At 51.0% G+C, this 11,177-nt stretch overlaps 1 long non-coding RNA gene across 4 annotated transcripts in view; it reads left to right on the plus strand.

Annotated features, from left to right (window-relative positions):
- LOC117243719 overlaps window positions 1–11,157 on the plus strand; it is a 14,417-nt gene extending 3,260 nt beyond the window's left edge. The window contains exons 3-4 of one of the 4 annotated variants that reach the window (XR_004495562.1): window positions 240–381; window positions 483–658. This is a non-coding gene — a long non-coding RNA (uncharacterized LOC117243719). Of the gene's footprint in view, window positions 1–239; window positions 659–4,109; window positions 5,910–10,620 lie in introns of those variants that run through there. The other 3 variants (XR_004495561.1, XR_004495560.1, XR_004495559.1) reach the window with 3 other exon arrangements.
- The last annotated feature ends 20 nt before the right edge of the window (window positions 11,158–11,177 follow it).

Raw genomic sequence — 11,177 nt, forward strand, 5'->3', positions numbered from 1 at the left:
CCTTCCCGCACCTTCCCTTCCCGCACCTTCCCTTCCCCTCTCTATTCTATTACCAGCTGTTTAAAACAGCTGTAGCAATTTTATCTCTTTCATCACCCATCCCTCATAACTGGGGGATGTCTTCTGTTAATGGGCTGGCTGTTAAAACCAGGTGTTCCCAGTGTTCTTTATCTCTTCCATGACCCATCCTCCGTCCTGGGGGATCTCTTCTGTTCATGGGCCATTGAGTCTCACTGCAGGACTGATAAAACGACATCATCCCATTGTGGGATGCTCCACCCAGGGGGAGGAGCCCAGCATTCCTACCCGGATATAATCTGAGACTCAGAACACCACAGGCAGCCTTTCTCCATTGGATTCACCAACACTGAACCTTCACAGGTAAGCTACACCCTTCTATCATTGCTTTAATGTAATAATATAATATAAGTTAATGTAATAATCATAATATCCCATTATGATTGGGATCATGGCTTCAACAGAACCACATCTGCCACTCCAGGACTGCAGCCACCATTTAATGGGACTGCTCCCAACACCCCAACCAACAGGGTGTATTCTGACTCTGACAGTGGGTTTGGGTTTTGGTTTGTTCTTTTGTACTACTGCATTTTTATTTTAATTTTCATATTAAAGAACTGTTATTCCTATTCCCATATATTTGCCTGTGAGCCCCTTGATTTCAAGATTATTATAATTTGGAGTGGGGTAGGGTTTGTGTTTTCCATTTCAAGGGAGGTTCCTGCCTTCCTTAGTAGACACCTGTCTTTTCAAACCAAGACATTTCTTCTCCCAGCTGTTTGAGTCTGACCAGTTTTGGGCTGGAAAAATGCCCAGCTGGCCTGGTCAGGAGGTGGATTTCCCACATGTCCATCCCTAACACAGACACAGAAGATGATTTCCAGCAGTGCTGCTTTCCCTCCTCACTACGCTGTATTTCCCTGTTCAGTTAGGGACATTCACCCACACCAGAGTCACACCAGAAAGTGACCAAGGATCCCACATCCAGGTCACTGTGGCCATCCGGACCAAGAGTGGCCTTAGGAGGATGGAGGTGATGCTCTCCTGGGCAGAAAATGAGGGGACAGAGCCTGGCTCGTGTCTCCCCACTGCAGGGAAGGAGTAAGAGGCATGGGATGGGTTGATGCCACATTTGAGGGCAGCAGTCTCCCCACTGGTGTGTACCAGAGACAGATGGCAGAGGCCCTTCTTGACTGGTTGAGGAAGAAACAAACATTTTAAGGCAACACCTTCCTGCTTGTTGTCACTGACTCTGTGCAGCCAAGTGAAGGTCCAATGAGTACCCAGAAGAGCAGTGCTTGAGAATAAGCCAGAAGCCAGGGTCCTGACTCAAGGAGTGATTAATTAGGAGGAAATTACACGGATTAGGAAGGGTCTGAGCCTAGACAGGCAGTTTGGATGTACATCTATGTGTATAGTGTGCATGTATGTATATGCAGTACAGATACATAGAGACAGGGTACTTACATATACACATCAAAATGGCACACCATTGTTATTAATGATAGATTTTATGACATACTATCTATAAAATTACCCCCTTTCTGATGTACCACCCTGTCTGATGAGCAGCCATCAGTGAGAGCACAGCACTGTCTGGGTTTGGGTGTGTGCCCTGTAGAACACTTCCAAGAGGAAATGGACAAGTAGTGGCCATGGGTGATATCTCAGCTGCTTTTGGGGCAGGACTTTGATGTGACACCAGGCTTTTTCAGGCATTGGGGTGTGCAGGGAAGATTGGAACAGCACATCCCAAGTAGGGAGGCCGCCAGTACCTGATTCCCCTGCTCTGATACCCAGTGCTGCACGTGTTTATGTTGTGGCTACAAGCATTCAGTGAGGGCAGATTAGCTGTGTTTGTGCAGCTGCCAACCTCGCTGTTGTGACATTTCCATCTGCCCCACTGCAGTATAACCCTCTCTTCCTGACGAAATCAAGAGCCAGGAAGAAATCTCTTCCTTCCCCACCCTCGCACCAGAGCTCAACCCCAACCTTGGGCATCAGGTTCCAAAGCTGTCCCTCCAACATAGGCCTGAAATCCCATCTTGCCCTGTGACCTTGGGCTGCTCTACAGTCAACAGACATCAAAAGCCTTGTTTGTACCGGTGTGCTTTAGCATCCCATCTGGCTCTGATAATGTTCAAGGACTGACAGCCTTCTTCAGGTCAAAACAATGTAGGAGCTGGTCCTGGGAAGCCCATCTTTCACCTCGCTGATGAGCAGCAGCAGCCATCAGCACGAGCAGCAGCTGCCCCTGCTGGGGCAGACCCTTGCCCTACCTCCTCCCTCACAAAAGGTACAGTAGGATGGAGAGCATCCCTGAAATGTTCTAAATCACAGCCTACAGAGACCTGGCTGATGGATCCAGGACTTTTTCCTTCGGTCTGGAGCCCAGATCTGGGGTTCATGAGGTTGGAATAAGTGGCCTGCTACACCCTCTTCCCAGTCAGTGCCCCCAGCCCCATGATGGGCCCTGGGGACCAGAAGTTGTCCATTGAATCCTCTCATTTTGAGACTCAGAAGAGGATTTGTCACTTTGCACTCCCAGTTTAGGGCCAGGTGGAGAGGGGCGAGGCTCAGGAAGGGTGGAGAGAGGTTGGGGTTTTCACTGATGCCTTTGCAGCATTGCCCTTCCAAGTTTTAAGAATGTCTCTGCTTTCTCCTACCTCGACAGTAACCCTTGGGATGGCAGCTTAGTGGGGTGCGTGTGGGAGATGATGAAAGACAGGGAGATGAAGAAACTTGTACTAAACACTCTGTTGGCTCTTGGCCTGAGACGCTGGGCCTGCTCAAGGCCTTGCCAAGATCATTTTCTCTGGGAGGATACGCTGATGATGACAGCCAGGTATTTCTTTGATGCAATTCTGTGTATTACTGGGGAAAGTACGTAAAGTCCCATTTCCCCGAACACCACGGGGCCACGTCGGCTGCCACAGCCTGGAGCCCAAGCCTGAGCCTGCCTGGAGCCACCCCTGCACATCCCAGGTGCCTCCCTGCACCCTCACCTCGCGCTGCATTTCCCCAGATCCCTTTCTCAAACCTTCCTGGCACTTTGCTGGCTTGTTCTCTGCTTTCTCATCCCTCTGATATACTTAAAATATGCACACACCCCCTTTTAGTGCAAGCAACTACAACCCAACCAGGGCCCTGGCAGGATGAGCAGTCTCTCCTCCATCCTTTACAGAAATTCCCAGACAAATTTCTCACTTTTGAGTGATTTTGAGAAATTTCCATGGTAGTTCAAGGCCTGCATGAGAGTTTTTCCTGTTTTGGCTTTCACCAAACAAGGGTGAGAATGCTTCCTTGCTTGAGCACCAAGGCAATGTAGCAAATTGGCCAACCTGATGCTCATCTTCAGCAGAACAGGCCCTCAGATAAAAGTGAGGGCTGAGAATGCCACAACTGCAGCCTCTTGGGGAGAGGAGCTGCTCTGCAAGGTGCCTGAGTCCTGCCTGGTGGAAAGGACTGTGGGTCCCCTGCTGCCACCTCTGTCCCCAGACAGGGTGTCCAGCCTGACCCTGGGTGTGGAGCAGAACCCATCAGGGGTTGCCTCTGGGGCCAGCCAGCACTTGTGACAGAAAAAATTGTTTCCCAGATGCCCCAGGATCCCTGTGAGTGTCCAAGGCCAGACTGGAAGGGGCTTGGTGCAGCATGGGACAGTGGAAGGTGTCCCTACCAATGGCAGGGGATGGGTCTCAAGCTTTAAGGTCTCTCCCAACCCAGATCATACTAAGATTCTGTGGTTCTGTGAAAAAACCTTCCTCAGGGTGAGGTTTGCAAAGACCAGAGGCTGACCAGGGCTGGGAGGAGCAGGAGTCCGTATTTGCCACACCTGGATATTGCTCTGGATGGGTGCTCAGAGGGAGACAGGGGCCAACAATGGCAGCAATGCAATGGGGGAGAAAAGGGAGTTTATCTGGGGGGAGAAAGGTACCAAATCTGGGGTTCTGCCCAAGATAAATTTGTGCATGGACTGTCGAGTAGAGAGAGGAAGCCAGGGGTCTATTCAGGACATGGAGTCGCCCAGGTTTCCACCACGCTTCTTGTGTGACTTGTTTTTCCTGGGAAAATGAATCCTTCTTTTGCAGCATTCATGAGAGTGGCCCACGCACAGAGCAACGTAAGAAGGGAATGGCCTTTGTGCTCGGGACAGAATGTCTCAGAACATAATGAATGAAACACAAATGTGTGAGTGGCGCTGACGCCGCCGCGCGTTACCCCGTCAGCATCCCGGTGTGAGCTGGGCGTCACGGCCAGCACACTCACATGTGAAGCAGCACAGTGGAGATAGAGACCTCCTTTTCTGAGTGACAGAGCCCTGTGGCTCCTCCGTGGGGCAGCGCACCCGACACCGAGTGCACGGAAGGCACCCCGAGAGAGAGCGGAACATCTGGACTGCTGTTCAGTAAACAAGACGTGAGCAAGTCACGCCCCTCCAGATAATCTCTTGTTCAAAGTGAAAGCTCACCACAGAAATTTGGAAAAGGAGGTGGAAGGAGCGGGGCAGGATTCCTATTATGCTTGGAAACAATTTAAATATGTCAATATTAAGGGAGCGTAATTACCACTCAAGCAATTCCAGCAAACAAGTCGGTAACAGTGCCTGCTTTACGGGAAGTGCATTTCCTCTTGGCAGTCTCCTGGCTGGGGATTATTGAGTGTGCAGCTCTCCCTCCATCCACTTCACTGGGGAACCTCCCAGTCAGGCAGGGCCACAGAGCAGTTTGGTAACATAAGGGACCATGAGGGCCAACCTCAGCCCTTTGCAAGTGATGCCCTAACCCCTGGCAAGCTCTGCTCAGGTCTGAGGACACGGAGCAGCCCCACGGTGCTGAGAGGCACCAACCCATGCTGTCCTTGGGGTCAGCAGTGACCATCATTCCTGTGGTCAAGGTCACAGGCAGTAACCTGGTGCTGCTCTGCTTCCCAGAGCATCTGCCTGGATCTTCCATTGCAGCCATGCTGTGGAAAGAGGCAGAGGAAGGAGAGGGCTGTGGTTCAGGGGCTGGACTCTGTGCCCAGATCTCCTGAGTCAGCTCCCAGCATCACCACCGATGTCCATGTCATGTCAGACAAGTCACTTCACCTTGGTGACGCCGGCTCCGGCCTCAAAACCCTTCTGTGGTCCTGCTGTGTGACAACGCAGCAGGGTCACTCTGGCTTGGGGAAGTTACTCAGGGCCTTTGACTCCTGTTTTGAAAACACTGAACCCAAAAGTCAGGTTCCTTGAGCCATTAGTCACTGAAGAAACAACAGCTTCCCAAAGCTGCTGGGAGGAACAACCTCCCCCTCCTGTCAGAGATGCTCAGGGTGCAGCTGGGCTGGCATAAGATCCAGAGAGACATCAAAACTGGATCATTCCCATGAACAATGGGAATTATCTCATGGGAAAGTTGCCCTGTGGAGTGGCCACCCTGCAGCTGTTCCCTCTGGGATCACACACAGGTGCTGCTGACCACTCAGCTACCACTTACACAATAGCCCACTAAGGACACAAAAAAACCCAATCTTCAACTAAAGAGGTGCAATTAACCTGCATCACTCATTAGAGAGGGCCTGTGTATAATCCTCATTACTGGATCTGTGTGTTTTCCATCATCTCTGTCTGCTGTGCAAGTCCTTTCATCCACACTTGCAGATGGTGAACCAATATCTCAGGAGTTTGGAATGAGAGGAGCTTTAAGTTCCCTTTCAACCCAAACTATTCCGGGATTCTGTGATTTTGCCACCCTTTTGACTAGTTTTGAATTGTACTGACTCAGCATTGCCCAGGATGTTCTTTACAAGCCTGATGTGAAGTGTATGAGTGCTCATTATTGTCCATAACACATGGACCATGGTATGAACCCTTTTAAATTCGCTAAAAGCACTTGAATATTTTTAATTAATTCCTTTTCTATTTTTTTCAATACCCACCCAATTTGAGCCCTAATCCCATCTCACGGCTGCAGAGAAGCTCTAACAAAAGATTAGCTCATGTTTAGTGTCTGTTTAGTGCCTGAAAGGCATCTTGAAAATGTAAAATGACACGGAAATGCCGAATAATCATATTTTGTTGTCATCACTCCCCTTGAGCAATGCCCTCAAGCCTAACAAATGCTTGCTGCAAGCAAAGCAAATGTCCTCTCATTGTTTTTGAACAATCCCACTGCCTGCCCTGAAGTTTGGAGCACCACAGTTATACCTGGCTAGCTGGGGACATTATTTTTGCTGGGGTTTTGGGTCTCCCCATAATTTCTCATTGCAAACCTCAAATTTCTGTTGCTCAGTCCCTGCCCTCAGTAGCTTGGAGGAGCCCAGAAGCTGAGGGGATGATGTGCATGTCCCAAACAGAGTGCTGCATGGCTGTGGAGTCAAGGGTTGTTGGTAAGAGCACACATGAAGCGCAGCCAGATGTGGCTGGAGGTGGGGCCATATGGAGGAAGGACAACACTTTTCTGGGACAAACCTTGTTCTGACTCCTGGAGCAAAGCACAACCTGGCTCAGTGCAGGAATGAGGTCGAGAAAGTGGCCATGGACTTCAGCAAACCTTTGACACTGTCTCCCATGTCATTTTTCCCAGAAAAGCTGCAGCCCTTGGCTTGGACAGGCTCAGTCTTAGCTGGGCTCAGATGAGGCTGATGGCCAGGCCCAGAGAGTGGGGAAAGGAGCCACATCCATCGGGGGCTGGGCACTGATGGGGTTCCCCAGAGGTCAGGACTGGGGTCACCCCAACCTCCTCCAGCTCCAGGCTGAGGTGGAGGGGCTGGAATGATGGGAAAGGCCCTGGGGATGCTGGTGGCCAGCAGCTGGACAGGAGCCCAGGGGTGCCCAGGTGGGCAAGAGGCCAGTGGCCCCTGGGCTGTGCCAGCCAGGTGTGACACAGCCCCAGGGCAGGGCCCGTCCCCTGTGCCGGCGCTGCTGAGGCACCTCCAGTGCTGGGACAGCTCTGGGTCCCTCAGCACAGGAGAGACACCGAGGGGCTGGAGCGTGTCCAGGGCAGGGAACGGAGCTGGGGAAGGGGCTGGAGCCCCAGGAGCGGCTGAGGGAGCTGGGAAAGGGGCTCAGCCTGGAGAAAAGGAGGCTCAGGGGGCCCTTGTGGCTCTGCACAACTCCCTGCCAGGAGGGGACAGCCGGGGGGGTCGGGCTGTGCTGCCAGGGAACAGGGACAGGAGGAGAGGGAACGGCCTCAGGCTGGGCCAGGGCAGGGACAGGGTGGGAGTTAGGGAAAATTCCTTTTTGCAATTTTGGAAATTTTGGAAAATTTTCCATGGATAGGTCAGAAGGATCTGCCCATGGAGGTGTTGGAGTCCCAATTCCTGGAGCTGTCCAAGGAATGGCTGATGTGCCACTCAGTGCCCTGGGTTGGGAACAAGATGTGGTTTAGTCACAGGTTGGACCTGATGGTCTTGGATGCCTTTTCCAACCTTGTGGATCCTGTAAATCTGTGACTGTAGAGGGGACAAAGCCACCCAAAGTGTCTGAAGCACTGTTTCCAAAAGAAAGGCCCAAAAGAACTGCTGTGGGTGAGAACTGATTTGCACAAGAAATGAGAAACTTCTCTCTAGATGAGGAAAACTTCTATAGAAAGTGCCCCCACGAAGGCTGGATGGCACTACCAGGACCCTGGACATGCCATCAGCTGGATGGATTAGTGCTGGATCCAGTACTTAGGATTTCCCTTCCCTTCCTGCCTTCCTTCCTCCCTCCCTGCCTGCCTGCCTTCTCTTTCTTCAAAGCATCTCTCTCTTCCCTTTCACCCTACCCCATTATCCAAATCCCACTGCCATGTGCTTACCCTGGGCCATCAGGAACACACCAATTCCCATGACAAATGTGTCACTCACTAGTAAAACTTTGTAAGACTTCACAGACCCTCTGACTTTTGCCACTCCTTTGATCATGAGTACCTGAAGTCCTGGGTGTTCCCTTCTCCTTAGGGGTGGGATTCCACAAAGCTGCTGCCATGCAAGGTCCAGCCCCCAATATCCCAGCAGAAAAGTGGTGGTCAGGATCATCATTCACATCACATCTTTCAGGGGGGAGCCTGAGCTGAGCTGCTTCATTTTCCTGGTTTTCACCCCTCATGAAGTGTGTCCTTGCTTGTGATTCTAAATTCTTGATGAAAAGCCACCACTAGGACATCAAGTACTATTTAAAGTTTTGTATTCTGCCCACTGGTGGGGGCAGGGGGCAGGCCCATCTCTGCACTCAGAGGGCACCACACTCCATCATTTCTTTTGTTGCTTCCCTCAGATCATACCAACTCATCCCAGGGCTGTGTCTGTGCTTTTCTCCACAGACAGCCCCAGGTGACAGCATTTGGGGCTGCCCATTACTGGTACCTCCTTCAGCAGGGCATGGTGTGCATTAATCTGCTCCCCACAGCTGTAATTTGATAAAATAATGCCCAGAGCCACACTTTGGGATCCCATGGATGGCTCCCCACTTGTGTCAGGCTCCTGGTGTCTCTCACGGCTTGCTGTGACATGGGGCCAGGCGCTGTGGTGTGTGTGGTGTGAGGAGGGGGAGTCTCAGAAATGCACTCAGGGAGCCAGGTGTTGGAAAAAAACAAAAAAAAATCCTCATGGGAGGCAGCAGAGGAAGGTCCTTTCCCTCGACTGCTGTGCTGCTGTAGGGTTTGAGTGAGGACAGGCCCTCAGAGCCACCACAGCGCTGGGGCCCCATTAATTATGGAGAGTTGACAGCAGCAATAACAGCATGGGAAAGACAAGGAGCTGCTGGAGCCAGCCCAGAGGAGGCCACGCAGCTGCTGCCAGGGCTGGAGCCCCTCTGCTCTGGAGCCAGGCTGGGAGAGCTGGGGCTGCTCCCCTGCACAAGAGAAGGCTCCAGGGAGAGCTGAGAGCCCCCGGCAGGGCCTAAAGGGGCTCCAGGAGAGCTGCCCAGGGACTGGGGACAAGGCCTGCAGGGACAGCACCCAGGCAATGGCTTCCCAGTGCCAGAGGGCAGGCCCAGCTGGGATATTGGGAAGGAATTGCTGGCTGGGAGGGTGGGCAGGCCCTGGCACAGGGTGCCCAGAGCAGCTGGGGCTGCCCCTGGATCCCTGCAGGGTCCAAGGCCAGGCTGGACAGGGCTTGGAGCAGCCTGGGACACTGGAAGCTGTCCCTGCCATGGCAGGGGTGGCACTGGAGGGGCTTTAAGGTCTTTGATACCCAAACCATTCTGTGTTTCAAACCCTGATTGCCTCTGTCAGGATGGAAGGTTCCAGACACAGAGAGGAGATGCCCAGTGAAATAAAGACAAAAATGATGGCACTGATGGTGGTGCCTGAGCATGGAGCTGGCTCCTAGGTGGGGTGTCACAAAAGGTGCTGATATTCCACAGCATAGCCCAGATATTTCTGATCTGCTCCCCTTTATTCATCAAAGTGTCGTAATATTGTCTTCTGACTGCAGTCAGGGTGGAGGAGGCAGGAAAACGCAGCCACAGCTGCCCCAGCAGCACACCCTGGGCTGTCTCGTTGCTCTCTGCATCCACAGCAGGTGCAGGGCTCTGGAGAGCAATGCCATGACATCCATGTCAGCTGAAGGGATGGTCCTGGAAGTGAGGGCCCAAGGCTGTGCTGGCCTTGTCCCTGCTGTCATTTGTTGTGGGCAATCACTTCAGCCCGGGGGTTTAATTTTTAGATAAAATTAAGAGAGACAAATCCCCAACACACACCATGCACCTGTTGGCCCTACAGGATTATATTATATATTGTATTGCATCCCACCATGCCATCCTGAGAAGAGAGGCTGATCCATCCTCTTTGTTCCACCGTCACCACTCCTGGGGACACAGGGGACACAGAGAATTTGGGTTGCTCACTGCTTTGCCTGGCTGACAAAGAGCTTCCTTGCTCTTTCCTCCTGGGACAAATGGCTTGGGAAGGATGGACTTTCTCAGGGGGAGACACTTGTAGTTGGTGGCTTAAATCAAAGGTCTGTTAGGAACAGCCCAGCCAAAACCTAATGTGGATTGAAATACAGGAGCTGGAAGCCTGAGTCCTTTGAGATCAATGACTCCTTCAAGGCTGATGATAAAAATGCTGCTGTCTTCAGTAGGGCTAGAGCACAAAGACAAACCCAGCTGTGTTACAAGGAGAAATTTCTCTCCCAGAGCATCAGGTCACTTAAAAGAGTGATTCCTGGCTGTGATCCCAACAGTATTGCACTTGGAGAGAGGACTGAGTCACTAACACCAAGCAAGCTTGATACTTCACGTCTGGTTTATTTGTTTGATGAAAAGTTTTCAAGGAATGAATAAGAAGAGTAGTTCTTATTTTTTCTAGTGCATAAATGCTGGAGAAAATAATTTCTCTCCCGTGCAATTAGCCTTGGGGAGGAACTTCTGTGAAGGGCATTTCACCCCAGCTGTCAGTGAGAAAGATGGATTGGAAGATGTAGAAGGGAAATAAGGAGATTTAAAAATAATCTAGATTCCATTTCTCTGTCAGATGTAATTTAAAGAGAGACTAACTGTCCACATCTCGTTGTCTGCAGACAAAACAAGGTGCAATGTAGCTCCCTTCAGAAGCACTTGAGGTGATTAAAAGAAAGGCTTTCACAGAACATATTTCCTTCAATGAACACCAGTCTTATTCCCAACTTCTACCCCAGGTACCCCATCACAGTGATCTCTGCATCTCCCAGGAAGAATTTCGTGTGGGGAAAAGGAAAAACAACCTGTGGGTGCAAAACACCAGGGGAAGCGGATCGTCCTCTGAGGCAGCACAAGGTTTCCAGGGAGACATGCAGCCTGCCCGGCTTTCATGGAAATGTTAAATATCCAGCTCCAAACAGTTTCAGACACCCCTGGCCTGGAAAGACCTGCAGAGGCAGAGCATCCTGCTTGTGCCATGTTTTCATATGGATGTAAGCTTGGCTTTTAACCACAGTGTCCTAATGGAGATTAAACAACTCCACAAACAGCTGCTCTGTGGTGATATCAAGTGGGGACTGGATGAATTTATCAATTGAGATGGAACTGGGGAAGTTCTGCTAATGCACTTGAACAACAAAGGTGCACAGATGGCAACTCAAATGCTTAGGGAACTTCTTAAGAAAAATCCAGCTGAGCCTTATAAACAAATGTTCTTTGTAAAACCAGCATCTGAGAAGTGAGAGAGAGAGAGACTCTGTCTGAACCACTTTAATTAAAATATTAATTTTTTTTC

Source organism: Parus major, chromosome Z (assembly GCF_001522545.3).
Source record: "Parus major isolate Abel chromosome Z, Parus_major1.1, whole genome shotgun sequence".
Taxonomy (NCBI): domain Eukaryota; kingdom Metazoa; phylum Chordata; class Aves; order Passeriformes; family Paridae; genus Parus; species Parus major.